The sequence below is a fragment of the Lepidochelys olivacea genome, assembly GCF_965140295.1.
Source record: "Lepidochelys olivacea isolate rLepOli2 genome assembly, chromosome: 2".
NCBI lineage: Eukaryota > Metazoa > Chordata > Testudines > Cheloniidae > Lepidochelys > Lepidochelys olivacea.
In genome coordinates, this window is record NC_140412.1 from 108,479,611 (window position 1) to 108,504,649 (window position 25,039).

Below are 25,039 nucleotides of genomic sequence, written 5' to 3' on the forward strand. Positions count from 1 at the left end.
CTAAAATGGCCATCTATAAAACCAGAGTGAGGAGGTTGGCTGATGGAATCTCCTGTGACTGTGGGGTCTATTTCGGATCCTCGATCCGTTCACGTATCCGGGCAGAGTTCTTCTGGGCGGCGTCCACTGACTCCCTTGATGCCTTTGAGGAGCCGTGGGTGCTGTCCGGGGTTCTCTGCTCGGTGTCCCCGTCCGGTTCCCTTCATTTGACCCTTTGACCACACTCCTGTCCCTGTTATTTCATTAGTTGTCCCCCGTATTTATTTGTGTCCAGGTCCTGTGGATCCCCCCTTAGGCCGGAGTGGGGGAGGGCTTTGCCCACCCATTTCCCGGATCCCAATAGGATTACTCTCCTGTAGCCATCTGGCCCGACCCTGTCACAATACTGAAATACTATATGCTGGAACAGGTACTGCAACATGTCTATAGGTTTTATATCTTGCTTGATTAATTTATATTTAGTTTTATTTACATTTAATACAGTTTGAGAGATGAATGACAGTGTAATAATGGCTAACATGAAAGTAACTGGATTTTGATACCAAACACCACTTTCAAAAACATTTATTACTTGGAGATTCTGGTTATGATTGGTGGCTGGATGCAGTTTTGCCTTGCTTTTCTGAGAATCTGCTTTCCCCATTTTTTCTTTAAAACAAAAAAATCACAATTGTTTCAATATATTTTATTCAAGCTTTTTCAGTTCAGCGTACATCTTTAGTGGAAAACTGGCAGACAACTGAGGAGTGTTAAAGTATCACTTTGCAACTTTGTGTATACTACTTCATTTTGTTACCATTACTTAGTTTACTCCTCAGGGAATTCTACCCCACTGAGCACGTGCAGCATTCATGTCTACTGCAGAATCCCCCCCCGCAGAAAATACATTCTGCCCAAAAAATTGCTGCAGTTCTGCCTTTTGCACAACCAAAGGTGCTGTGGTAGCAGAACAGCTGGCTGACTAGCAGTAACTGCAGCCTGCCTGTGGAGCCAGGTTTGGAGGAAGAGTGGGGCTCCTGGGGCTGCTGGAAGGGGTCACAGACTGGGGTTCAGAAGGGCTTTTGGGGGTGGGACAGACTGGGGCACAGGCTCAGAAGCTAATGGGGTGACAGCACTGAGTCAGGGGCTGAATGGGAGTGGGCTCCAGAGCCATACAGGGACGGGAGGCAGTATATGGGATGTCATATCCATTTCAATATTAGGCCACCTCTCTTCTTTCTGGCCTGATGTAAAAATTATGCAAAACTTGGACCTGGTTGGGGGTGAGGGAGGGAGAAATGTTGTTTTAAAATATATGGAGAAGTTGTAGAGCACTGCTTTAGTAAATGGTCTGCCTGGAACACCAACACACTACACTATATACCACCCTCCAGTGCTTTCTGGAGTTTCCATAAATTTTACTTAGACAAAGGTAATAAAAGTAAACAAATCCTGGGTCACTTACTCCCATTGAGGAGGAATTTGTAAGAACTGAATGAAAGTAGAGTAAGGGCCTCTGAATTTGGCCCAGAGTGTATACAAGAACGGCAGTGTGAAAGCACAGTTCAGTATCTGATGGGGGGGGAGGGGGGGAAGAAATCAAGGTTTAAGTGCAGAATTGGGTTGATCAAAAACCTAATGCTTGTGACCAAGGTGAAAGAGAAGCGGTGTATTTCTTAATCCCACTTCATATCCTACCTTCTGAAACAATTGCATCAAGATCAAATTGGTTGAGTGCACGTTTCTTTGGACATATGGTGAAAGAAAATAATGCCCATGACATCAGATGCGTAGGAACTCTCTACTTCTGTTTTACACATTTATAGCTAATGCAGAGACTTAAATGTGAAATTAGCGGGACAATGAATTTGTGACTCTCCCTGTGGGACCTAGGGTTCATAAACTAATAAAGAGATTACACTCCTTCAGAATATGTATCTTTTTCAGCTTTGATAATTATGTGGATAATCTTTCATGTAAGTAATTAAAGTATAAACAAAGCTGGCTGTTAGAAATAAAAGTGTTAGTATAAAAACTAAATACAAATATTTGTGTAAAACACCATGCATGCAAGAAAATGGAAATTGCTGATCTGAAATATGAAAGAAAGTTGTAGTGTTGTTTGCTACATGTCATGTAGCATGAATATCAGTGAAAGGAAAGGCAAATGAGAGGTCTTTGTCCAGGGCATGTCATCCATAGGACTTCTCGGATATGCTCAGTATATACCACATGATGTTGCTTTTTTGAGGTGAATGAAGGGTAATCTAATCTCCCTGTGCCAGTAAACAGGGATTCACTTAGGATGGTGGGACAGGGTCAAATTAGGGATTTTATGACCTTATTTTGATGCAGCATTTGATAAATCTGAGAACGACTAATCATGTAGTAATATAGAAGATTATCTACTGGGACCTTGGTTTGTCAGCCTTTGTTTACACTTTGGATAATACAGTATTCACATTTGCTGAGAAGGACAGCTCTGGTGGAAGAGATAATAAGAAAACAATTTGGGGTAGCTATAAAAAGGGAAAAACAAGGTATATTGTACATGGGAGAACCTATGGAAGAAACTCTAGATAATGGCAAAACTGGGTGAGGATAGTAGAGCTGGGAGGGAAATGACTTCCTTTCCATAAGAAAAATTGGTTTATTTTTTTTTTTTTTTAATTTTCCTCCTCCTCAATTGGGACACAGTCAAAATCTCAAATTTTGTGAGCTGGAAAGCTAAAAAATAAATTTCTGATTGTGCCAAATGAAACATTTCATTTTGATGTCAACCTTTTACATTTTATTTTACCATAAAATTAGTTTAAAACTGTAAACAGGTTGTTTTGACCTAAATAAATGGAACTTTTTAGTTTAGAAAATGTCAAAAGGGACATCTTGACAATTTCAAAACTTAAAAAAACCCCTCAAAATGGGAAATGTGTTGCAATAGTCTCTTTCTTACAAAGAGTTTCAGTTTTAATAGGCATTTTCTGACACAGATTTTATCCAAATGTGACCATGCTTTACAGGGTCCAAGACAAACATCAGGGCAGATTTGAGTAAGGTGCAAAGTCCACTGCATTTATTGAGGCAGTTTCCCACACCTCATCTTTGGGAAAGGGTTCTATACAACAGGCTTGTTAGGCCTCTCAGGCCTGTCCCAGACAGCACAGATACACCAAAGGTCCTTGGGCCCCCAAGGCGGTCTTAGACAGCCCAAAAAGCTGTTTTGGGGACTATTTCTTTGCTTTGCTCAAAAAAACCTCCAAAACAAAAAACCCACTCAATAGTCCTGGTGCAGGCCTACCTTCTTCCAGAGGGTTCCAGCAGTCATCAGTTTCTGGGCTAGTCTTTTCTTCAAGGAGCAAAGGAGAGGAGGTCTGTTTTCCTCCCTGATCAGCCAGCTATTGAGCTGTCATCCTCCCCTTTTAACTGCCCCTTCATTACCTGACAGTAAGTGCAGGTGTAGCGGGACAGGGCTGAATGGGCCCACAGCAGCTCATTAACTGTTGCTGGCTCAGCGTATACTCCATCACACTGAAAAAACCTTCAAAATACTAGCAGATGCATAAATGCTGCGTGACAATGAAATTATATGTTCGTAGGGGAGAAGGGGAAGTGGGGACATCACAAGGAGTTGCAAAGTGTTCCGAGTTCATCATTTCACATAAAATATAAATCTTTTTGGTTATGCCTTAAAAACAAGTTATAGTATAGCTTTGTGTCAGCAGTACTAGAGTTAAGTACCTGCCAGGTCTTTCCCTTTAACATCATTGGATCCTCACATTTTCAGTATAATAGCTCAGTTGTTTCAAATTCGTTGCCTAAATCTTAGCATACAAGTTTATGAGCCTGGATGCAGTTTTCTGTTTTTTGTTTAAAAAATTGATTTGTCCTGTTCGTTGACTGGCTGAATGGCCAAAAAAATGTGAAACTTTACATATTTCAGTGACTGTTTCCAAGCTGTAGAGCAATAATGTCCTAGTTTAAATATATAATATAAAATTTGGCCAGGAACTAGACAATACAATAGAACCTCAGAGTTATGAACACCCAAGTTACAAACTGACCGGTCAACATACACATCATTTGGCACCACAAGTTGCAAACAGGCAGCAGCAAAGCAAAAAAATAAAAAAGTAGTACAGTACTGTGTTAAACGTAAGCTGCTAAAAAAATTGACATAAGGAAACTTTCTATGCTTGTTTCATTTAAATTAAGACTGTTAAAAGCAGCATTTTTTCTTCTGCATAGTAAAGTTTCAAAGCTGTATAAAATCAATGTTCATCTGTAAACTTTTGAAAGAACACCCATAATGTTTTGTTCAGAGTTATGAACAACCTCCATTCTTGAAGTGTTCGGAAATCTGAGGGTCTGCTGTAGTTTGAACTATGCACCTTCTGCAAAAGTATTTTAAGGCAACCAAAGACATTATTTTTTAACATGCCTGATTAAGGAACTGTGTACACATTGTTGGAAAGTTCATTATCCTTCAGCAATATTGATAACTAAATTGAAAGCAGGGCTGGTTGAAAGGTCCATATAAGCCAACATAGGTTTCAGAAAGGTTCCTGAATCTGGGTCGACGGCATTTGTACAGCCCTGCATTTCACACTCATCTCACTTTCAGTGACTCCCCAGGACTTGTTCCCTCATTGTGCTAGGGCCCACTAACTTCTTTCACCATTCCACCAGCACGGTCTTCAGGATCAATCCTCAATTCCTGTGGGATCTTTGGGAAATAGGGTGCATCTGCCTATCCTTTCACCAAAATAAAGCATCAGGATTGGGGAAACACTTCAGAGCATAGGCGCCAATGCCATGGGTGGTCTGGGGCTGGAGCACCCATGGAAAAAAAATAGTGGGTGCTTTGCACCCACCAGCAAAAGTTGCTTGGTGGCTGGGGATGTGCTTTGGAGAGGGCAGAGAGCAGCAGGTGGGTGATGCCTTGGGGAGGGGTTCGAGCGGGGCAGGAAGAGACAGAGCAAGGGCGGGACCTTGGCAGAGGGGGCAGAGAAGGGCGAGAAAAGGCAGAGGGGGTGGAGTCTTGGGGTGAAGCATCCCCGGGAAAAAGAAAACTTAGTGCCTATGCTTCGGAGTGTTCCTTAGCTAGTGTACGCTATATCTGCAGCCAGCTCAGTAGAGCTGGTGGGTGCAGCAGAAGAGAGACATGCTTCCCTTTTCCCACTAACATAATGGTGGAAGGGCCAAGAGAGGGCAAAAGGCAGCCACTTCAGCCCCAGGAGAAGCCCAACGGAAGAGGGATTCCCCTGAGCAAATAGAAGAAGAGGGTTTCTCAGGGCATGGAACAAATAGTGTCTGGGGCTGCCAGGCAAACATGCTTAAAATTTTGGGTGTACGCTTCTGAGATGGGACTGTGTAGATGCCAACTCCTGGAACCAAGCTCCATTTGACATAGTGTACTAGTCATCCAACAGCTCCACTAACTGGTATCCTTAACTTGCTGCTTTTTGCTTTATGCTTCTCCAGTGTGTGTGTTAGGGAGTCTCACAACAGTAAAAGAAAAGGCAATCTTAAATGCCATGTGTGGCATTGCTGAGACACAGCAAAAACTAATTCAGGTTAGCCCTGCCAAGGGGAAAGGGTGGGGGGCACAAGAAACTTCCCCACTTTTCTGCAATATGTATAGGGGCTGGCTACTATTGGAGTTCTTGTATTTTCCTGAGTACAGAACTGTTCTTTCTTAATGCCCTCTGGGACATTAGTCACCCTAAAATGGTTAGGGAGGAAGTAGGACGATGGCCCCATTTTCCCTTCACTAGCTGGGTCATGGATGTGGACACATGCCTCATGACCCCCCCGCCCCCCAAAGCAGAATAGCAGTGGATGTCTGCCCTATGTGCATCAGGGAGATCTGGGCATCACGCTTTCCATTTCTCTCCCAACATAAAGCTGTGGCTTAGAAGTCACAACAAAGCTTTTAATATTGTTATTTTAATACAGTTTATTCTGGTTTTGGTGCAAATTGTTAATTTATAGTATAATTCCATATTGCTTCCACTTAAATACTGAAGTAATTCAGTATGATGATAGTCATTACAATTAATACCAACCTAGTTTATAGCAATTGCTTTGCTTAGTTTAGGGCTTGTCTACATGGTGCCGCAAAGTGTTCTAGAGAGATGTGATTTGTAAAGTGCACTACCGTGCTGCGCTCTAACTTCACTGTGCAGACCCTGTTGGTCTGTTCTAAAAGATACCCAGTTCACAGTAACATAGTCCTAACTACATTAATGGGAAGTGGGTCCTTTTTTAGAATGCACCATCAGGTCTACATCAGGTGTTAAGAGTGCAACTTTACAAACCATACCGCCTCTAGTGCGCTTTGCTGGCACCATGTAGACAAGCCCTTAGTGGTGTTAAACCACAGGGTAACACCTTTATAAATATTTTTCATTGACTTTAGTGGCTCACTGAGATGCACAGCATACAGTAGGAATGTAGGGGAAAATTTAGCCTACGCGAGTGTGTTTAGACCGTACAATATACATGCCTTTTTGTAGGACTTCACTATGATTTAAGACAGATGATGAGTTAATTGTGTTCTAACCATTTCTAATGGAACTGCCATCACTATAAGAATAATTTTAGAATTATACGTGGCCAAGATTTTCAAAGATAAATGTCTAAATCTAGGATCCTAGGGGGACAATTTCAAAGGCACAAACAGCAGTTAGGCACCTGACTCCAACTGAGTTTGAATGGAAGTTAGCCACCCAGCTGCCATGTGTACCTTTGAAATTCTCCCCTGGCAGTCCCTCTTTAGGTACCTGGACAAGTGTCCTGATTATCAAAAGTATTGAGCACCCAACAGCTCCAACTGACTTCAGTTGGGAGCTGCATAATAATCAGCAGCATCTATGAAAATCAGGTCATTTATTTAGATGCCTAAATAGGGATCTACTTCAAACACATATCTTCCCAAATCTTGGCTTATATTTCTAAGGCACTAAACCCCATAGTATATATGTGCCAGAGACATGTTCATGTTCATATTCAGGCAAGAAACTTCCATAGATAAACCTCACCTTTTTTGTAGGCACATGACTTACAATTCAGCATTTTCTAGTTCATTTGTAACACTGTACTTCAGTCATAGCAACTGTTGTCATTAACAATAGCTTATCATATTGACTATTTTGATGATGGGAGGTTAACTATCCAATAGACATGTTCCATTCTTGTAAGGAATTTCTTGTAAAAAAATTCAAGACCCTGTGAAGCTGCTGAAAACTATGTAGACGGAAAATGGCACCAAAAATCACTGCCAGGTGTATCTGAGTGTAGCTACTTTTTCTAGTCCAATTTTTGTATGCAAGGTCATCCTTCTGGTGCTACCTTAGAAACTGGCCCTATCCTATAGAGGACATTGAATGATAACACTGCAAGTCAGCTGACTGCTGTGTCACAGAGCTGCTGCTTTCTACATTATCGCAACTGCCAGAGCTCTTAGTGCTGCAGTTTTCTAGTCGCAGTGCGGCAAAGCAGACGCATAGAACTAGACACAAAGCAACATAGGTTTTTTTATTCTTCGATCGGTTTTTTTGTATGAGGGAAATTTACTTTTGTTAGCATAAGAGCAGACATACAGCCTGGATGTGCTTCTAACTTGGCAGCGTTTTCAGCTGAGCAGCTACTGCTCGGAGCCTGATACCCAAATTGCCTCTGATGAAGAACAACTGGTTTCCCACCTTGTTTACTAATAGTTTCTTATACCACGGTTGATATACCTGCAAGAATAGGACAAAGGAGGCGGCACTTCTCACTCTCTGTCTGATTGGGGCCTTTGCAGCCACTTCACTGCTGAAGCTGTCTAAACGAGCCAAGGGTCACATATAATATTGGCACTATTGATTGATTGTAAGAAACTGCAGCAGTTAGAGCAAAGCTCAAACAAGAAACCAGACTCGCTGACCTAAATCAATCCCAGTCCTTCTGGATACAGGGCAGCAGTCGACTAGCAATGACACAACCAGCCATCAAGTGGAGAGTCTCTGGGATTGCAATCTGTGTCAGTTGGAGCCTGTGAGAATGAAACACTCTACTTTCGGTTATCCAGTTGCTTCTTTTTTTTTTTCTTTCCCTGTCAGCAGCTATTAATTGTGCTTGGTCTCTAAGTGTATATTTGTGTGGATTAGTCTGTCTGTAATGCAGTCCTTATCTGCTCTTGCTGGAAATCAGGGCACTAAGTCAGCCTGCTTTAACAGTTGTTTCTTTCTGCGTGATGCTATGCAGCTAGAATGGGTTACACTGACAACAAAGGAGGAAGCACAAAGCATCACTTTATCTTCTGGGCTGTTACAGGAACATAACTCTTGTTTTTGATATGATGCCTTCCTCTTTTTCTTTTCTGTTTTTTTTTAAATTCATCTAATTGAAGAGCCTAACAGACAATCATCATGGATGTGGTTTTTAATGATTTGGAAAAGACAGCCTATGGAGACTGTGATTTGAGACAGCAACACATTTAGGTTATTGCCAATTTGAAATACTTGGTTTGTGAAGCAGAGCCCTAAGGGACAAGCTCAGTAACTGAGAGAAAGATCGTAGATAAAGAAATAAAAATGACAAGCGTAATGGAGGTTCTGCAAAAGAGACTGTCAGAGAATCAGTTCATGGATGGCAATTTCACCAGTCTGAAACTGAATAATTCATAGAATGAAATTACCCTGCTTTCACCTTTCCATTTAAACTGGCATGATCTGAATCTCTAATAAATTTTCAAGATAAAGTAAAATGCCAATTTGAATCTGAAGAGCTTTTAAAACCAGATGCTACATTCTGAATCTTTCGATACCTTTCACAATTTTCCTGTGAGAACCGCACTTCATCACGAAGCACCATTACCAGTGAAAATTACTGTGATTACAATATAGCAACAATAGAATATCATCAAATGATACCTAATTTTCCTAATTTACTAAGGCTGACAGTGTGGTTTTAATGCCCATCGTGTGTCATCATGTCTGGTATTGGATCAGTATCACACTGGAACAAAAATGTCTTAGTAAATGCCTCAGTCTTTGGTACTTTTAACTTTGAAAACCCAGGAAAATCTATATACCGTGTTAAAACATATGTGTTGTAAGCGTGTTTTAAAGTATGAATGATTCTCCATGATTTTGTTTAGCTCCTGAGTACTGGATGGCATTATGTTACTAGTTTGTTTATACCGTATACTTTTGCACAAAGACTGCAGCAAATGATTAACAGTGTGGAGAATCCGCACTATGAAAGCAGTAGCAGTGCTTTCATAGATTAAGCCAATATGGGTTTTGTGCCTTATTTGAATAGTTACCTGTTTTCAGGTTAGAAATCCTTTTCAGGAATTGCTGGTCATGGTTACGTTACTTAAGTATTTGATTTTTAAAATGCACACCATTGCCAGTAAAAACAACTGTGTGTAGCACTAACAGGATTTTTCCCCCTCTTTAGCAATTAAATTATGATATGTGTATGCTCTGAAAAATATGTGCTGATCATTGGAAATCTCTTACTGAAAATAACAACTTCTTTTAACAAGATGGGAAACACAGTGCTTCTGAATCTGCTCTCATTACGCCTTGAGAAGCTCTTCTGGTATCAAATCTTCACTTGGGAACTGGCCATAATTTTGTACAGCGAGATGCATGACTTCTGAAACAATAGCTAGCATTTATACAGTATGTTGGTTCCTACAGCTAGGAAACAGGAGAGTATTTTAACTTGTATTTTGAGATAGAGTCCTTATCATTTAATAGTAGGAGTGGGAGAGAGGCACAGAAGTTTAGAAATATGCATTCTTTATGGAGGCAGATGTGGGGTTTTTTGATATGTGTTTGAATTATATACCTCAGTTTTGTTTTTCATTCCACCACCAGGTCTATTTTATCTTCAAAAGATATTTTCATATGGAAAGAAGGTAAGTATTTCTACTTATTTCCATGATTGTGTAATATTTTCTATCTAATTTCATTTGGGGAAAAATGCACTTTTCTATTTTAGGTTTATATAGGCAATTAGTATCTCTTGGCATACTGTACAAAATATCCTCAGTATCTGTTTTTAATAAAACTAAATAAAGTAGATTTTAAAATAAAAATTGGTGTTCTCTAGTCAAAATACATTTAAAAAAAATTGCTACACAAGACAAAAGACTTCTTTTTTTTACAATGAACCTTTCCTCTTAAACATTGTTTAATAAGGATCTACTAGATTTCATTATGAGTGTTCTTAAAACTTTGCATGGTACCATTTTGGATTTTAAGATACTGCGTTGTCCTACACTGTGTTATATCTCTGAATTTTCAGTATAGGAGTCCAGTCTGTGTTCATACTATCTGTGGAAGTGGCAGAAGGTTTTGCAGTTTGTGCTGTGGAAACAAAGGGCTTTGAAAAGGCACTAAATATGCTTATGCAAAAGGTTTAGGTTTTTTGATATTCAGTAACTGTGATTTAGCAAACAGTTTTACCTAGGCAGCAGATTCTGTAGCTGCTAAACTATCAGGAATTAATTAGTGTAATCAGTGATGTGAAAATCTATTTTGTGTTCTTCACTTTTAAAGTGGTATTCAGGAATTAACAAAGAAAGATCTTTGTACAGTGCAAAGACTGCTACTCTTTTGGTAAAAGTGTGGAAACTATGTTATGCTACCTTGGTAATAAAAGGCAAAATATTCAACCCAAACTTTTCATGAGATAATTAAAATAAGTATATTTTGGACTTTAGCTGCTTTATAACAGATACTTTACATTTGTATGCATCTTACAGATATAATAGATACTGTAATAATTAGTATAGAATATGAATTTTGCATATAGGAACATGAATTTTTGAAAAATGCCATACAAATATGGGTTAACACTGATATTAGTATTACAGTTGACCACTGGTAGTCCGTTGAGCCTTCTGTTCAGATCCTTATACCAGGTTCATCACAGAGGTGATGGTCTGTAGAGAGTTGGTTGGTCACATGGTGCTAGCTGTTCTCATTTCCATCTACAAAACAGTATTAAAAGATAAGAAAATGTATTTTTAGCTATGTCTTAATTTGTTCCCCTAAATTTTTATGGTCTGATTCAAAGCCTATGGCAGTCAGCTAGAAGAATCCCATTGAATTTCATGGGCTTTGGATCAGGCCCTTATTAACAATAAACGTGAATCAGATCCTCTTTGAATTGTCCCACCTTTAATCTGCCAATTGCGTCCTTCTGTAGCTCCAAGTCTGCCTCATGCTTCAAAATAAGTGATGCCGGTACCTGGTCCAGTCTACTATTACTTTTTTAGGTAAGCATCTGCTGTAGTTGCCACAAGGTTCCTTTGAGATGGCCAGTGGGAGGGGAGGTGGTCTGTGAGGCACTCTGTTATAAGCACTTTATGAAAATGGTTCAGAACACTGCAAGAAAGCTATACATTTAGGTCTGCTGTATATTTAAAAATAAGCAGCACTGTCATGTGCCTCTAAACGTATGGCTGACTGTAAATGGGGGTGAGGGAGAGACACAAATTCAAATATTTTAAAAAATTAAATAAATATTGGCATTGTTACATTATTAAAAAGTGTTAAAATATAACTATATATTAATACAGCAATGGCAACTATAGCAATAATATCTGTATGGTTGTATAAGCAATTAATAAAATGCAGCCAAAACTGAAGTAGGCTGACATTGAGTAATATAATTACACATAATAAAATAAATGGTACAATCTACAAAGTTAAAATTTTTAACTAAAATCCTGTATTATAAGGTGGATTAGCTCTGGCTTTGTACTTATTATTCCTTTGCAATGATGTACTATTACATACAATTATATACAATTTAATTTTCAATACGGGCAAAATACAGTCCCAGACACTTTTGCACATGAGTAACTTAAATGGATCTACTCACCTTAGTAAAATTACTTGTGTGTAAATGTTTGTGGGATCAGGCCCTAAAGCTACACTTGGTAGTGATCCTACTTCTATAGCACATATAACAAAATATTGGGACCGATTCTTCTAACATTGATGTCAACGGCAGCATGATTGGTCCTATTTGCTTTATGTTTATGGCCTTTTTGCTTTTTGTGAAAGTTGCTTTTGTTTCTTTCCTCTGCTATAAGTGACAGTATATATGATGAAATAATAAATTTCCTCTGCTTCCTGCATTCAAAATATTCAAACACTCATATCCTGGAGTAAACAAACTCTAAGAATGAACATCCAGAATATGTTGGCTAATCATTTAGCAGGGAACAGCAAGATATTGTATTTCTGTTATTATAATGAAATGTACCATCCAGGCTTTCAATCTTGCATTCTTATTGGTACTATAAAACATGCTGGTTCTGACTGGCCACTGCCTCTCTGAACTCCCCTGATCTAAAGTCCATTAAAGTCAATGGAGTGCTTGAATGTGGTAACTCAAGCTAACTGTTGCAGTGATAATAGTCTCTCCCCTTCCTCTCTCTCCACACACAGAGGCCCCAGTTCAGGAAAACATCCCTAGTTAGAAAAGTCCTATGGGATTTACGCATGTACTTAAGTACTTTCCCGAATAGATTTAAGTGCATGCTCAAGTTCCTTTCTGAACTGGAGCCATTTTACAAATTAAGTAGGGTACTGAGTAACATAGCAGAGAGGTAAGTCAGAAGTTGTGCTTCCATGTTTGCTGTGGGTTAATGGACGGAGAATACCAAGGACAGTAACCAATCAAAGCTGAGGGATTGTCATAATCACTGTACATTCCTCTATTCCATTTGGCTAATGTCCTTCAGAGTACAGGCATTTTTGTACTGTATAGTTACTAAGAAATAACTATACACTCTAATGGAAATCTGAGCCTCTGAGAATGCAGAGAAATGAATAACTGATGAGTGTACAGTTATGCATTGTAATTCTAGAGTCCTCTGAACTCTGGCTGTTATAATATATAAAACCAATATATTCTTATTTTCCGACAGAAAACTATGGTACATGCTCTTAACTTTAACTCCATCATATAGCAAATTAAGGTTAAAAACAAATTACAGGGATGCTGTAGGCATCCCAAAACCAAGCATTAGAAATCCAGACAATTCAGTTACTGAAAAAAAATCCATGCATTTAAAGATAAGAAGTACCTAGCTAAAGTACCCAAACAACTTTACTCTGCAGTAACTCCAGAGGATGACCATATGATTCTGATTTAGGCAACTTAGTGTATCTGTGGTTCTAAATTAAATTAAATTGATTTTGAAAGGCACATTAGATTTTTAAAATATTTATTTCCATTCATAACAATTAGATACAATGATCATTAATAACTTATCTTAATTACAAATTAATTTCTTCAAATGTAGCCTATGCACAAGATTTCTGTTAACTATATGGAAAATTGAAGAGTCTACTTTATTCCAGTGTTAAGATCATTCAGGACAAAGAAAAGACCGACAAAATGCTAAGTTTCTTAAAGGACCCAAATTTTAATTTATTTTAAATCATACACAAATTAACAGATTTATTTGTAAATTCATCTTGTGCTCAAGAATAAGTGCTGTAAATTTGGGAGGATAGGTTGTATTTTTCATACACAACAAAGAGGCTGAATAGGCTTTATAGCCAAATGTCTTTACTATGGAGTCACTGTCGGCAGCTCCATAGTATTTTACATACTAGTAATATGTACAATAAAAATCTTCTCGCTTTGTCCATAAAAATAGCACTGTTGTTCTGGACAAAATTCACTGTCATGTACATTTTAGTTTAGGTTACCTATTTTTAGGTGCAGTTAATAAAGCAAATTTTGAGATCATGATGGCTACTTGATGCATAAAGCTTCACCAAAAGGTCCCCTCAACCTCAAGATCACATACTTCTAGATGTGCATCCGTGACCAGATTATCCATTTTGGGCCAAATTCTGTTGTCAGTCATATCAACTGTAGCCCTGCTTGGTCCATAGTGTTCTTTCGGACAATGTTAGGTATTGTGCACATTATTGATAAGTTTTACTGAACTTTCAAAGGAAAACTTCATTCGGAGCCTGATCCAATGCCCCTGGGAGTCTTTCCATGGACCTCAAGGAAGACTGAATCAGGCCAGAGGTCCATTTTTTCCCCTGTCTATCAAAAGCTTGCTGATTTAATAATTTAGTCCAAATAAAAGAATCAACACACCCATTTAATTTTTTTTATTGTTTGATGTAGAGTAAATCAAAATTATTTAGGAAATCTGATAACATCACTGTATGAATACCAGGGCTTGTAAAGATCCATATCTGAGTAGATCTTTTTATGGGTCAAGTTCTGGCTGGCCCTTCACGTAATTTGGGAATAGAAGCAATCTGAAAGGAAAGCCAGGACATAGTTACTGTGTCCCAATCCCTGCAAATCTGTGGAAGTGATACTCACCACAGAGAGCTGTTTCCAAGTGGTACTTGGAGATTGGGGAGAGACCAAAATTCACATCAATAGTTAAAGAAGAATAAATGTCTTCATATGCTAAAGTCTATAGGAGCCTGGTTATTTACTTAGCTGTGTGTAGCTGTTGAGCTGCCATTATTATCTAAGCACTAGTCATGGTAATTAATATTTGGTTGCTAACAGCGGCATTTATATTTCCATGGTTCCTAAAATGGAAATCAGATAGACCTTTACTTTACATATCTTGTATTTATATGCACACGTTAAAAAAGGGTATCTGTCCATATGCTCTACACTCCCCTGATATAATTTGAAAGTACACAAAACCTCCAAAGAACACTCCAACTTAGCTAACATGGATCAATGACATTCAGTGTGACCCACAGCCAGAAACCAAAGCAAATCAAAAGCTGAAACCACCCTTCTTCTCCAGCAGCTCACCACTCTCACAATTCTCTACTATGTTCAAAAGCCTGTAAAAAAAGCTAAGATTTGCACTGTACCCTGATAGTCCTTAAATTCAGGCTATTCTGACCATCAGGTGAATTCCAGAGTGGCAGAGCCCCCAAAGAGAGTGCCTTGTCAGCAGTCCCCCCCGTTTTTGTTTGTACCATTGGGGCTTCAGCTTCAAATGCCTTTGATGATCTGAATCAGGAGAGAGAGGCTGTCTTGTAATGTCTTTAGCTTGCATGACAGAAATAAAACATCTCCACCCAGATTTCTCCTCCTGTTGTTGGCTTTATTGCTGCAAAGGGCTGGGTGCTTAGTACTCTTAGCTCCCAATGAAGTTAGTAGGAGCAGAACTGCTCAGTTCCTGTTGAGATCAAGCCCTTTGGTGCTAGATTTCTGTGTAGAAAGAAAGTCAATCAAATATCGTTTAAACTCCATGTCATGTAACAGTATGACAACAGCAGCACAATGTGCTTTACATAATTTACAAAGTTGTCAAGACATTATCCAAAAAGGTTCAGACAGACAAGACTCAGACTCATGTTAGTGAGGCCTCAAAGCTGTTGGCCTAAAATAGAAAATGCCATCCTGACCTCATAACTTAATTCTCCATAGTCATTACAAAATGTGGCCCATATCTCTGCTTGCTTTACTCACACAAATAATCCCTATAACTCAGCGGCTCTACTCACATAAGATGAGAAGGATTTGACTCAAAAACTCCTGAAAAGTCTGCAATATCCATTTATATTTTAGTCCTCAAATCACTGAATCAAACGAGTCTTACAGTGTCAGTATGTTCCTGTTCCACTAAAACAATTGCTAAATTATTTGCCATCAGTGTCTATGATGAATCACTACATAAGGTAAAAATTCCAGGTACACTTTACACATGATGGATAAATGGCCCTTCAGACAAGAATCAGATTTTATTTTTACTGTAATAAATATTAAGGATTTGTCACTTACCTCACATGCATTTCAGTTATGGTCAAACAACAGAGCTGCCTGGCATGATGTTTCTGTTTTAATGAGTCCAAATCATCATTCTCCTACCATCTCACAACTCCCATACATTTCAGCCATGAACAGACTTTAAAAAATCTAAATGTAGTAGTATTGTGCAAAAAGCAAGTTAATCAACTTCTTCTTTCATGAGATAAAAAATTGGTATAAATAACTTCGCTCTTCCCTGGATGACCTTAGTTTATTCAGGAACTCCTGAGCCCAGCATATACCAACTATTGCATGTAAATGTAGCCCTGCAGAAAAGGTCTATTCAAATTATTAAGGATTCATTTTATGCATTATCCCACAATTTTTGAAACATAGGAAAATCCCACTGACTTTCACAGTTGCTGTGCAAATATAAAAGACAACCTTCAACCCATAACTGACAGGAATTTAAATATATTAATGTATATTTTATTACATATCTAATACTGTAAATAAGTAACATAGGATAGTTAATATCAAGGCATTAAATTAAAATGTTATGCAGTGGTACTAATAAAAGTTTGTACTCTAAACAATATTTTAATTGGACATGTCATTTTCATTATGAGTAAGGTGCTTAAATCAGGTTTATTGTTCTCAGCATGTGACACAAATTTTAGGGTCTGTATTTTGAGGTTTTGACTCCATCTGCTTACTCAAATCAAACGTCTATTGAAGTTACAGTTTTCCCAAATAAGGACTACATTAAAGCCAAGTAAATTCTCCAATCACTGAGCTATGGGATATTCTGATGTGGGTCTCCCTCAGTCTCTCCTACTGAGGTGTTCCACTTCAATTAAATAATTGAATAATTAAATATTAATTGGGCTAGAGAGAGTGAGAATCACCCAGTGGTTAGAACACTTGCCTAAAAGGTGGTATATCCCTGTTCAAATCCCATCTCATCAGGCAGAGGGAAAACTTGAACCTCCTGCATTATAAGTAAGTACCGCCAACCAATGGGCTAAAGTTTATAAGTAGGTTTGATATTCCTCCACCCCGCCCAATAATTTCAATGGATAATACTGATCTTTATTTTTAAGCATTTTTAAAAATTTGTAATATATTTAAATTTTCACAGTTGCGGGAAATTATGGGGGGCGGGAATCAGATAATTATTTAATGACAGTAGACATTGAGATTCAAAAAGTTAAAGGTTTATAACTATTTAAAACACAAATTGTCAACCTCGAATGCCAAAATATACAAAGCATATAGCCTTAAATCAAAGTCTACGTTCTCAAGCAGCCTTTTTCTTACTTTGCTTATTGTACATTTCAATCATCATCAATAGAAATACTTTTTCATCAGTTTGTGTGTGTACCGCAAAATTGTCTTTACTGAGATTTGCCAATTTAAAAATCTAATTTTTCCAAGCCTAGTTTGAAGGGAGGTCCCCCCTGGCTGTTTTGTGTGGAGTTAAGGAGACTCTGAGTACACCTACCAGACTGGGCTCTGCACACGAGTTAGGCAGAGGAGCCCCTATCTTCCCCAGCTTGTGGATCACTCTGGGCAGTAGACAGGAGCTATGAACCCGGACACCTAGAGGGAGGCAGCAGCATGCATGCCCAGAGGCAGGAACATAGGCTCTTACGGAACTTTTATTGCAAAAACTCAGGTGCCGAGTGACTTTAGGCACCTACAGGGTTGGGTGGTAGCTGAGCAGGAGTTTTGTGGATTGCAGTGGCATCTAAAACACAACTTAGGCTCCTAACTCCCAGATTTAGGCACCTATGTCCTCTTGTGGATCCTGGCCTTAAGTCACTTTTCATGGCATTAGGCCCACTGATGTCAATGGGACTGTTCACATGACTAAGAGCTCCTCACAGAAAGGCTTCTCGGTCTGAGCCCCAGTAGTGTAAAGAAAACTTTACAATGAACTGAGTTTTGCACAGCTCTAATTTAAATACACTTTTCACAGCATTATGAAAAAACAGGATGCATGTGTCAATAACTTGTACTGCTATTTCTTTGGCTCATCATCTTCACAATCCTTAACAATTTTTATTTACAATATTTTAATAAAGGATTTAAGGGCCTGATTCAAATCCCATTGAAGTCAATGGAAAGACTTCCATTAACTTCAGTGGGATTTGAATCAGGTCCTTTAAAGTGTATTTTAGGGTTCAGTAATATATTCCATTCTGGAATAATTTAATGTATTTCCAGCCCTCTCTTCACAGCTCATGTTTCCTTCCCTAAGCGCCTCATCCAGTCTCAGTGTCTGCCCCCCACTCCTCACCAGTCTCTTTGCCCAGCCAGTACCAGTTCTCCCCTTGTTCCCTGGCTCATCGTCTGATCTGTTCCGCTTCCCCCACCCCACTGGTTCTCAGTCCCAGTTTCTCTCTTGGATCCTCATCCAATTTCAGTCTCCCCGTGACCTATCACCTCCCCAAACCACTTTCTTCCCTGACTCCAAGTCTTCTGGATGATCCAGTCACCCTCACCCACCACCTCCAGCTTCCAGTCTCCTTGTCCAGCCAGTCCCAATCTCCCTCCACCCTAACTCCCAGTTTCCATCCCCACCTCCACCAGCCTCTCCTTTCTCAGGCTCCTTGTCCCAATCTACACCCCGCACAGGTCTAATTCTTGTTCCCTCTTCATTCAGATCAGGCTGGTTTCTTATCACCGCTGTTTGGCCCAGTAGTGGGGTTATTGAGAGCACAAGAAGGACAGTCTCCCTGCTCACGGTTAAGGTGCCCAGACCTAACATGATCTGAAGTGTCCCAGGGCTGAAATTTTATGGAAAGTCCTAATCAGCCCCACACTGGAGCATGCCCAGCGTGGATGAAATCTTCAGGGAATTTAGCTGCTCAAATCTAAGAAATCTTTACTGAACATGTGCCAACTAGGGTTGCCAGGTGTCTGGTTACCAGCTGACCGGGCCGCTAAAAGTCTGGTTGGCCGCAGTGGCTGGCTCCGCTCGACTCATGGAAGCTGCCAGCATGTCCCTCCAGCTCCTAGGTGCAGGTGTGGCCAGGGCGGCTCCGTACGCTGCCTCTGCTTGCAGTGGAGGCACTGCCCTGAGGACCAGCTCCGCAGTGCCCATTGGCTGGGAACCCCCACAGATTCCCCACAGGGAACCCCCATACCCCAGCCCTGAGCTCCCTCTTGCACCCAAACTCCCTCTCAGAGCCTGCATCTCCTCCCATACCCCAACCCCCTGCCCTAGCTCAGAACCCCTTCCCGCACCCAAACTCCCTCCCAGAGCCCGCTCCTCCACCGCTTGTACACTCCCTCCCACACCCCAACCCCTGCCCCAGCTCAGAGCCCTTGCCTGCACCCCAAACCGCTCATCCTCAGCCCAGAGCCCTCACCCCCTCCTACACCCCAACCTCCTGCCCCAGCTAGGTGGAAATAAGTGAGTGAGTGAGGGCAGGGGAGAGTGAGTGATGGAGGGGCCTTTGAGCAGGGGTGGGGCTTCGTGGTTGGGTAGGGAATGGAATAAGGGTGTTTGGTTTTCTGCAATCAGAAAGTTGGCAACCCTAGTGCCAACTTGATTTTTCAGAGGCTTTTAACTTGGACAAATTTGGGCAGATTTTCATGGGATGGCAAAAGGTACATCTCTGGCACAAAGACCACCTCCTGCCAAATTTCAAGGCCCTGCTGCAAAGCATGGGGACAGCAGAGTTTTTCAAAGAGAAGGTCTCTAGAATTTTTAAACATGGGCAAAATAACGTAGAATCATAGAAATGTAGGACTGGAAGGGAGGTCATCTAGTCCAGTCCCCTGCACGGAGGCAGGACTAAGTATTATCTACACCATCCTTAACAGAGGTTTGTCTAATCTGTTCTTAAATATCTCCGATGACAGAGATTGCACAACATCCTTAGATAATTTGTTCCAGTGCTTAACTACCCTTACAGTTAGGCAGTTTTTTCTAATATCCAATCTAAATCTCCCTTGCTGCAATTTAAGCCCATTACTTCTTGTCCTGTCCTCAGTGATTAAGGAGAACAGTTTATCACCCTCCTGTCATCATGTCCCCTCTCAGTTGTCTCCAGACTAAACAAACCCAGTTTTTTCAAGCTGTCCTTGTAGGTCGTGTTTTCTAGACCTTTAATAGTTTTTGTTGCTCTCCTCTGGATTTTCTCTAATTTGTCCATATCTTTCCTCAAGTTCCTCCCAGAACTGAACACAGTATATATTTTCCCCTAACTTCGTTCTCAGAAACAGCTGAGTTGTTCTTGTTGAAATTTTCCAGAAATGGTAAGCATGAGGCACACACCCAGCACGGAAAATTTTAGCTCAAAAGTTTGGTAAAGTTAGAAGTAACTGATAGGGTCTTATTATGGGAAATACTGAGTAACTTTAATGTTTGGCAGTGCTACCTGCCCTGTGTATAATAAGTATGATAAATACAAACAAAGTCGTCATTTAAACTTCTCTTAAAGGATAGCATGAGCACACAATTTCTAGCAATATTTAATTAAGACACAATCCTCCATCCTCAAAGGCATTTCTTGGATTCAAGGAAAAGATGATACTGATTTGGATATCAGTGGTTTCTTAAAATATGAATGAGATTCGCTGTTTAACTACAATAATTCTTGTTCATTTACACAGGATTAAAATTGTTGACAAATTTGGGACCAGGAAGAAATTTCCACCACATTGCATGGCTTGGACTGTGGTGGGTTCTTTCGCTTACTCTGGATCAACAAAGACGGGATCATCAGGTAGGCATACCTCACTCAGAAGTTTTCTTTCATTTGCTAGGCGCTGTACTAAAAGCAAATTCAAAATCTGTATTTTGGACCTAGTTTTCATCCTGCTCTAGAATATACATTCAGTACTTCAGAGAACAACATACCATTTCTAGATATCATCATTCCAGCCTCAGTTAAAAAATTTACTAATAATGCTATTAACTATAGAGGAAAAAAATCCGCATTGTATCTTCAGGTCAGTTTCCTAAAAGCTTGATGTAATTCTATTATCTATTTTCAACTAAAATGCAAATACACTTGGAGTGATGAACTGGTGATTGCTATTTTAAAGACAAAACTAATGAAGTGTGTCCCATTTTTGCTTTAAGAATTGCGATTTCCCAGCCAAGGCTCTTGTTTATGAGCTCCGAGTGTCACAATCTATCAAAGACTTAAATTAAAAAAATATTTTAAGCAGGAGGGCCCACGTAACTCCACACCCTTCCAAAGAGAAAAATTTAACTTCACATGCAAATAATAAAAGAAAACCCAAATTATTCCCATCTACTGCAACTAATTTTAAGAGGCTCCGTTCATGCTTATACTCCTGTTCTTTTTGTTCATGCTTATATGAATCTAAGAGCTAATCTAGTCTAAAACACAATGTATCCTACAAATGAGATATCCAAAAATATACTCTCCTCATTTAACATCACAGTAACCTGTCATCAAGTCAGACATGGGTCTAGATTTTCATTTAAAGAATTTACAGTTTACATACATTTTCAAACAAGTTGTTCATTCCATTTTCTGCAGAAAATACAATAAATAATACAACAGAGAAACATAAAGGTTGATTTTTTTTTCAAGATAAGAGATTTTAGGAAATGTCCCCAATATATATCTACCTTGTCAGCTGTTAAAAAAAAAAAAAAGTATAGAAGGACAGACAACCTAGGCCATCAGAATCTGTGGGTTATTATTTTTATGCTGATAAGAAAAAAGAAAAGTTATAACTATAGACAATCAGGGCCATATTTTTTAATCTGTGCCTGAATTGTGCACCCAATCAGGAGCAGAAGTGCACTTAAATTCTTGAACACTTTCAACAGGTGTCAGTCCAGAGTTCAAACACTATTTCTTGCATGAACAAGAAAGTAAAATACATGGGCAAACTGTGTACTGGGAGTTAGGAAAAGCAGCATGGTATTTTTTTAGAATAATTAGGGATGCAGTTTTCATTGATGACAGGCATCTGACTGTCTGTGTCGATATTTTCAAAGGTGCCTGTTGCTGTGGTATCTAGGTACTATCGCAGATTCATCATTTCCCCATTTAAGGACTTATGAATACTGAAAAGCACTATTTTAATCATCTGTTTACTATTTCCAACTAATCAGTTTTTTCAGACATCTGATCGTGAATATATTTTGCAAATGCTTCTATTGTTTACATTTCCTTTGAATCAAAGTATTGTCAGTTAAAAAATTTACCATACAGTGCCACATGACCAAGTGAAAAAGATAGGAAAAGCACACATTCAAAATGAAAAATACCTCACAATGGAGATATAGGAGAAATTCCTCATTGATATCTTGTCCTCTAACATATACTTATTCGGACAATAAATAAATTGCTCTTGCACAGAGAACCCAAGGCATATTTCAGAGTCCCAGTAAATTTGGAGCAGTTGCCAATAAAATGACACTGAAAGTGTAGAAAAAACTGTGAGTTTATAAAAATGATCAAAGATCCCAGCGAATCATATCAGCATAGCATATAATCATAATACTTGGCATATATATATAGCCCCTCAATCTGAGGATTTTAAAGTGCTTTACAAATATTAATTAAGCCACTGTAAACAACTGTAGGAGGTCAGTAAATATCTCCATTTTACTGTTTGGAAACCAGGTGCAGAAAGATTAAATGACTTGCCCAAAGCTATACAGGAGTTCTATGGCAAAGTGGGCACAGGTCTCCTGACGTATTTTAACCATAAGACCCTCTGGATGTTTTGAGGTATAAACGGAGAGAAGAAAGAGATGCCATTTTTACCTCGGGAGTACAAGAAAAACTCAGACTTTCAACACTTTTGGAGGAGCAAATATCTCAGAATGACAGGCAAGACAAACCCTAATTAACCTGTTAGGACATTTTTTCTGTTAAATTATTTTGATATGAAATTAACAGCAAATAGGTTTTAAGAGGATTGAAAATTAGCTTCGCCTGCTACTGATTTTCTTCCTAGTTGCCACTGTTCGGTATGGCAAGAAATAAGCTGTTAACCATAACGCAAATGAATGCACGACTAGGAGGGGACATATTTAATAATCCAAAGGACATTGATCAGTGTAAAACTGCATGTAAAAAAGCCTCTTGCTACTGTTGAAAATCCATCAATAAGTTGTGCAGACCATTGGGAGCACTTGAATATTCCTTTGGACAGCACATATCCCTTATTTTCAGTTGCACTAAGTATTTGAGTTGTTCATCTGAAAATAATTCCATTCCTGTGCTTGTGCAATTTTACATGTCATGAGGCACTTAATATGAGCTCTGTAAATGTAGTCCTCATAATCTCAATCCACATTCTTATGACCAAATTTTCTACACACCTCCAAAAATTCACCCACAATATTTGAGAGCACACCCATATTTCACATGAGAGTTAACTGTGTGCAGAGATATTCAGGCATGTTTTCAAACACGTGCCGAAATGCTGACGTTTATCAACATATTGGGCAATTTTGAGATATCCCTAAATGAGGACCTCAACTGTATCTTGCTATTGGCTATATTACATTCTATGCCGTTAAGAACATGAACCCTTTTCAGGAAAACTTTTTGGGCCAGAACTTTGGGTCCAGATAAGGTCCCCTTAGACCTCTGCAGCAACACAAAAAGATCTTAAACCAACCTAAGGATTGCCAGTGTAGAGGAACCCTGGACTTGTGTAAAGGAAGCAGGACAGTGCAAGCTAGAAGTGGGGCATTCCAGGAGGGGATGTGACATGAGAGGTTTGGGGCTAGAATTTGATGTGCTTGCTGATTCCTGGTCAGTGGAAAAATCCCTAGCAGCTAATTCTAGCCAGTGCAAGTAAGAGAATTTTCTTGGAGCCATACGGCTGCTCCGATTTGTTCTGGGGGTCTCTCAGCCTCTGGCTGCCTCCAGGATCAGGGGAGGAGTAAAGCTACCTTGGAGCCACCTTTGACACCACTTCAGTTATGCTGAGGATTGAACCCTCTGAGTTAAAGTTTTTTTGTACTAATTTAGCTGAATTTTCAATGTAAACTTGCAAGCTTTGGCTGTATACTGCAACCTGACACCTATATTGACTTCTCGTGGTTTCCCCTCCCCATTCAGCTTTGTTTTGTTTCTCCTTACTCCAGCTCCTTAGGAAGTTGTAGCCTGAAATTGTATTTGCACTTACAAATGATAATTCAAGAGCTATTAATTTTACAAGTGAAAATAAAACCTTTTTAAAAATTCCATTTGCCCACTGAGTGCTATAGAAAGGAGCAGACTGCAATTCTTCATTATCTTCAACAGGACTCCCTGACCGCTTAAGTTTTCAATTTTTTCTTTTAAGAGAAAAATCCAAAGGAAAAATTATAAATCAGCATTGAACAGCAATTCACATTTAGATTTTAAACGGTAAAGCAAAACTTAAAAGTCTCAGCTGCTAGTGAGCGTTATGTCTGGCATTTGAATGACCGCATCAGGAAAGAACAAAAACACTTGTTGCTCTTCTGATCATGCTAGTTCTTGTTTTCAACCACATTTCATGTCTGACTGGTCTACTCACTTATTTCTTTCAATTGCAAAAACTAAGTGGGGAGTTGCACACATAAAAGTAAGTCTTGAAAGGAGAGATGAAGAATTGTAGGTAAAATAAGAACTGGCACACACACAAGAAGCTGCACACACAACTAAACTAGATCTAAAGTGAACCTGAAAATGTGAGTTTAATACAAATGTAATTAACTTTTTTTGTTTTAAATTTTCATACCCCTCTGCACATCTTGGCTTTGGCCAGAAGAACTACCAAAATATCACGCAAAGGGCTGTTCTTGTATTATTTCTGGCCAGACTTCAATTGGGAAACACTAGGTAGATCTCGAAAAAAGTCTATTCTTTTCCAAATAAAGATTTGTACTCTTAATTGCTAGAAAAAAAGTTAAGATACTGAAATCTCCAGGTAGAGAGGAAGCACATTTCAGTGGAAGAAATAGAAAATAAGCCATTCTAGATAATTTCCAAATTTATACACGTGTAATAAAAAACAAACAATAATTTTGTGTTGTGTGTGTCTACATATCTCCAGTTCAGCTCTATGAATGTTCAGGGCCAAATTATGTATTTTAGCAAATCACCCAGGCTGAGAGATGTGGGGACCACTGATGGTGGTTGATACCTCTGGAGGTACTATACCTCTCTGACATGTAGGGGAAAAGTGTGTAGATTCTCCATGTCTTTGAATGGTGCAGCTTGTTTCTCTCTGAGTGGCTGGTCAGCTACATTGATCAATTTGAAAATGAGCTAGGGAAAGAGACTTGGTTCTCTTTCTTGTTCCCTCTGGGGAG

The 25,039-nt window shown here is 39.3% G+C and overlaps 2 long non-coding RNA genes across 3 annotated transcripts in view; one reads left to right on the plus strand and one right to left on the minus strand.

Moving 5' to 3' along the window:
* LOC311516175 overlaps positions 1-25,039 on the plus strand; it is a 124,669-nt gene that overhangs the window by 36,349 nt on the left and 63,281 nt on the right. The window contains exons 6-9 of one of the 2 annotated variants that reach the window (XR_014710354.1): positions 9,852-9,892; positions 11,188-11,257; positions 20,371-20,483; positions 22,476-22,577. This is a non-coding gene — a long non-coding RNA (uncharacterized lncRNA). The remainder of the gene's footprint in view (positions 1-9,851; positions 9,893-11,187; positions 11,258-20,370; positions 20,484-22,475; positions 22,578-25,039) is intronic. The other variant, XR_014710353.1, reaches the window with a different exon arrangement.
* Positions 10,763-25,039, minus strand: part of LOC311516176 — a 140,195-nt gene continuing 125,918 nt past the window's right edge. Inside the window, exon 4 of the long non-coding RNA XR_014710355.1 lies at positions 10,763-10,969. This is a non-coding gene — a long non-coding RNA (uncharacterized lncRNA). The remainder of the gene's footprint in view (positions 10,970-25,039) is intronic.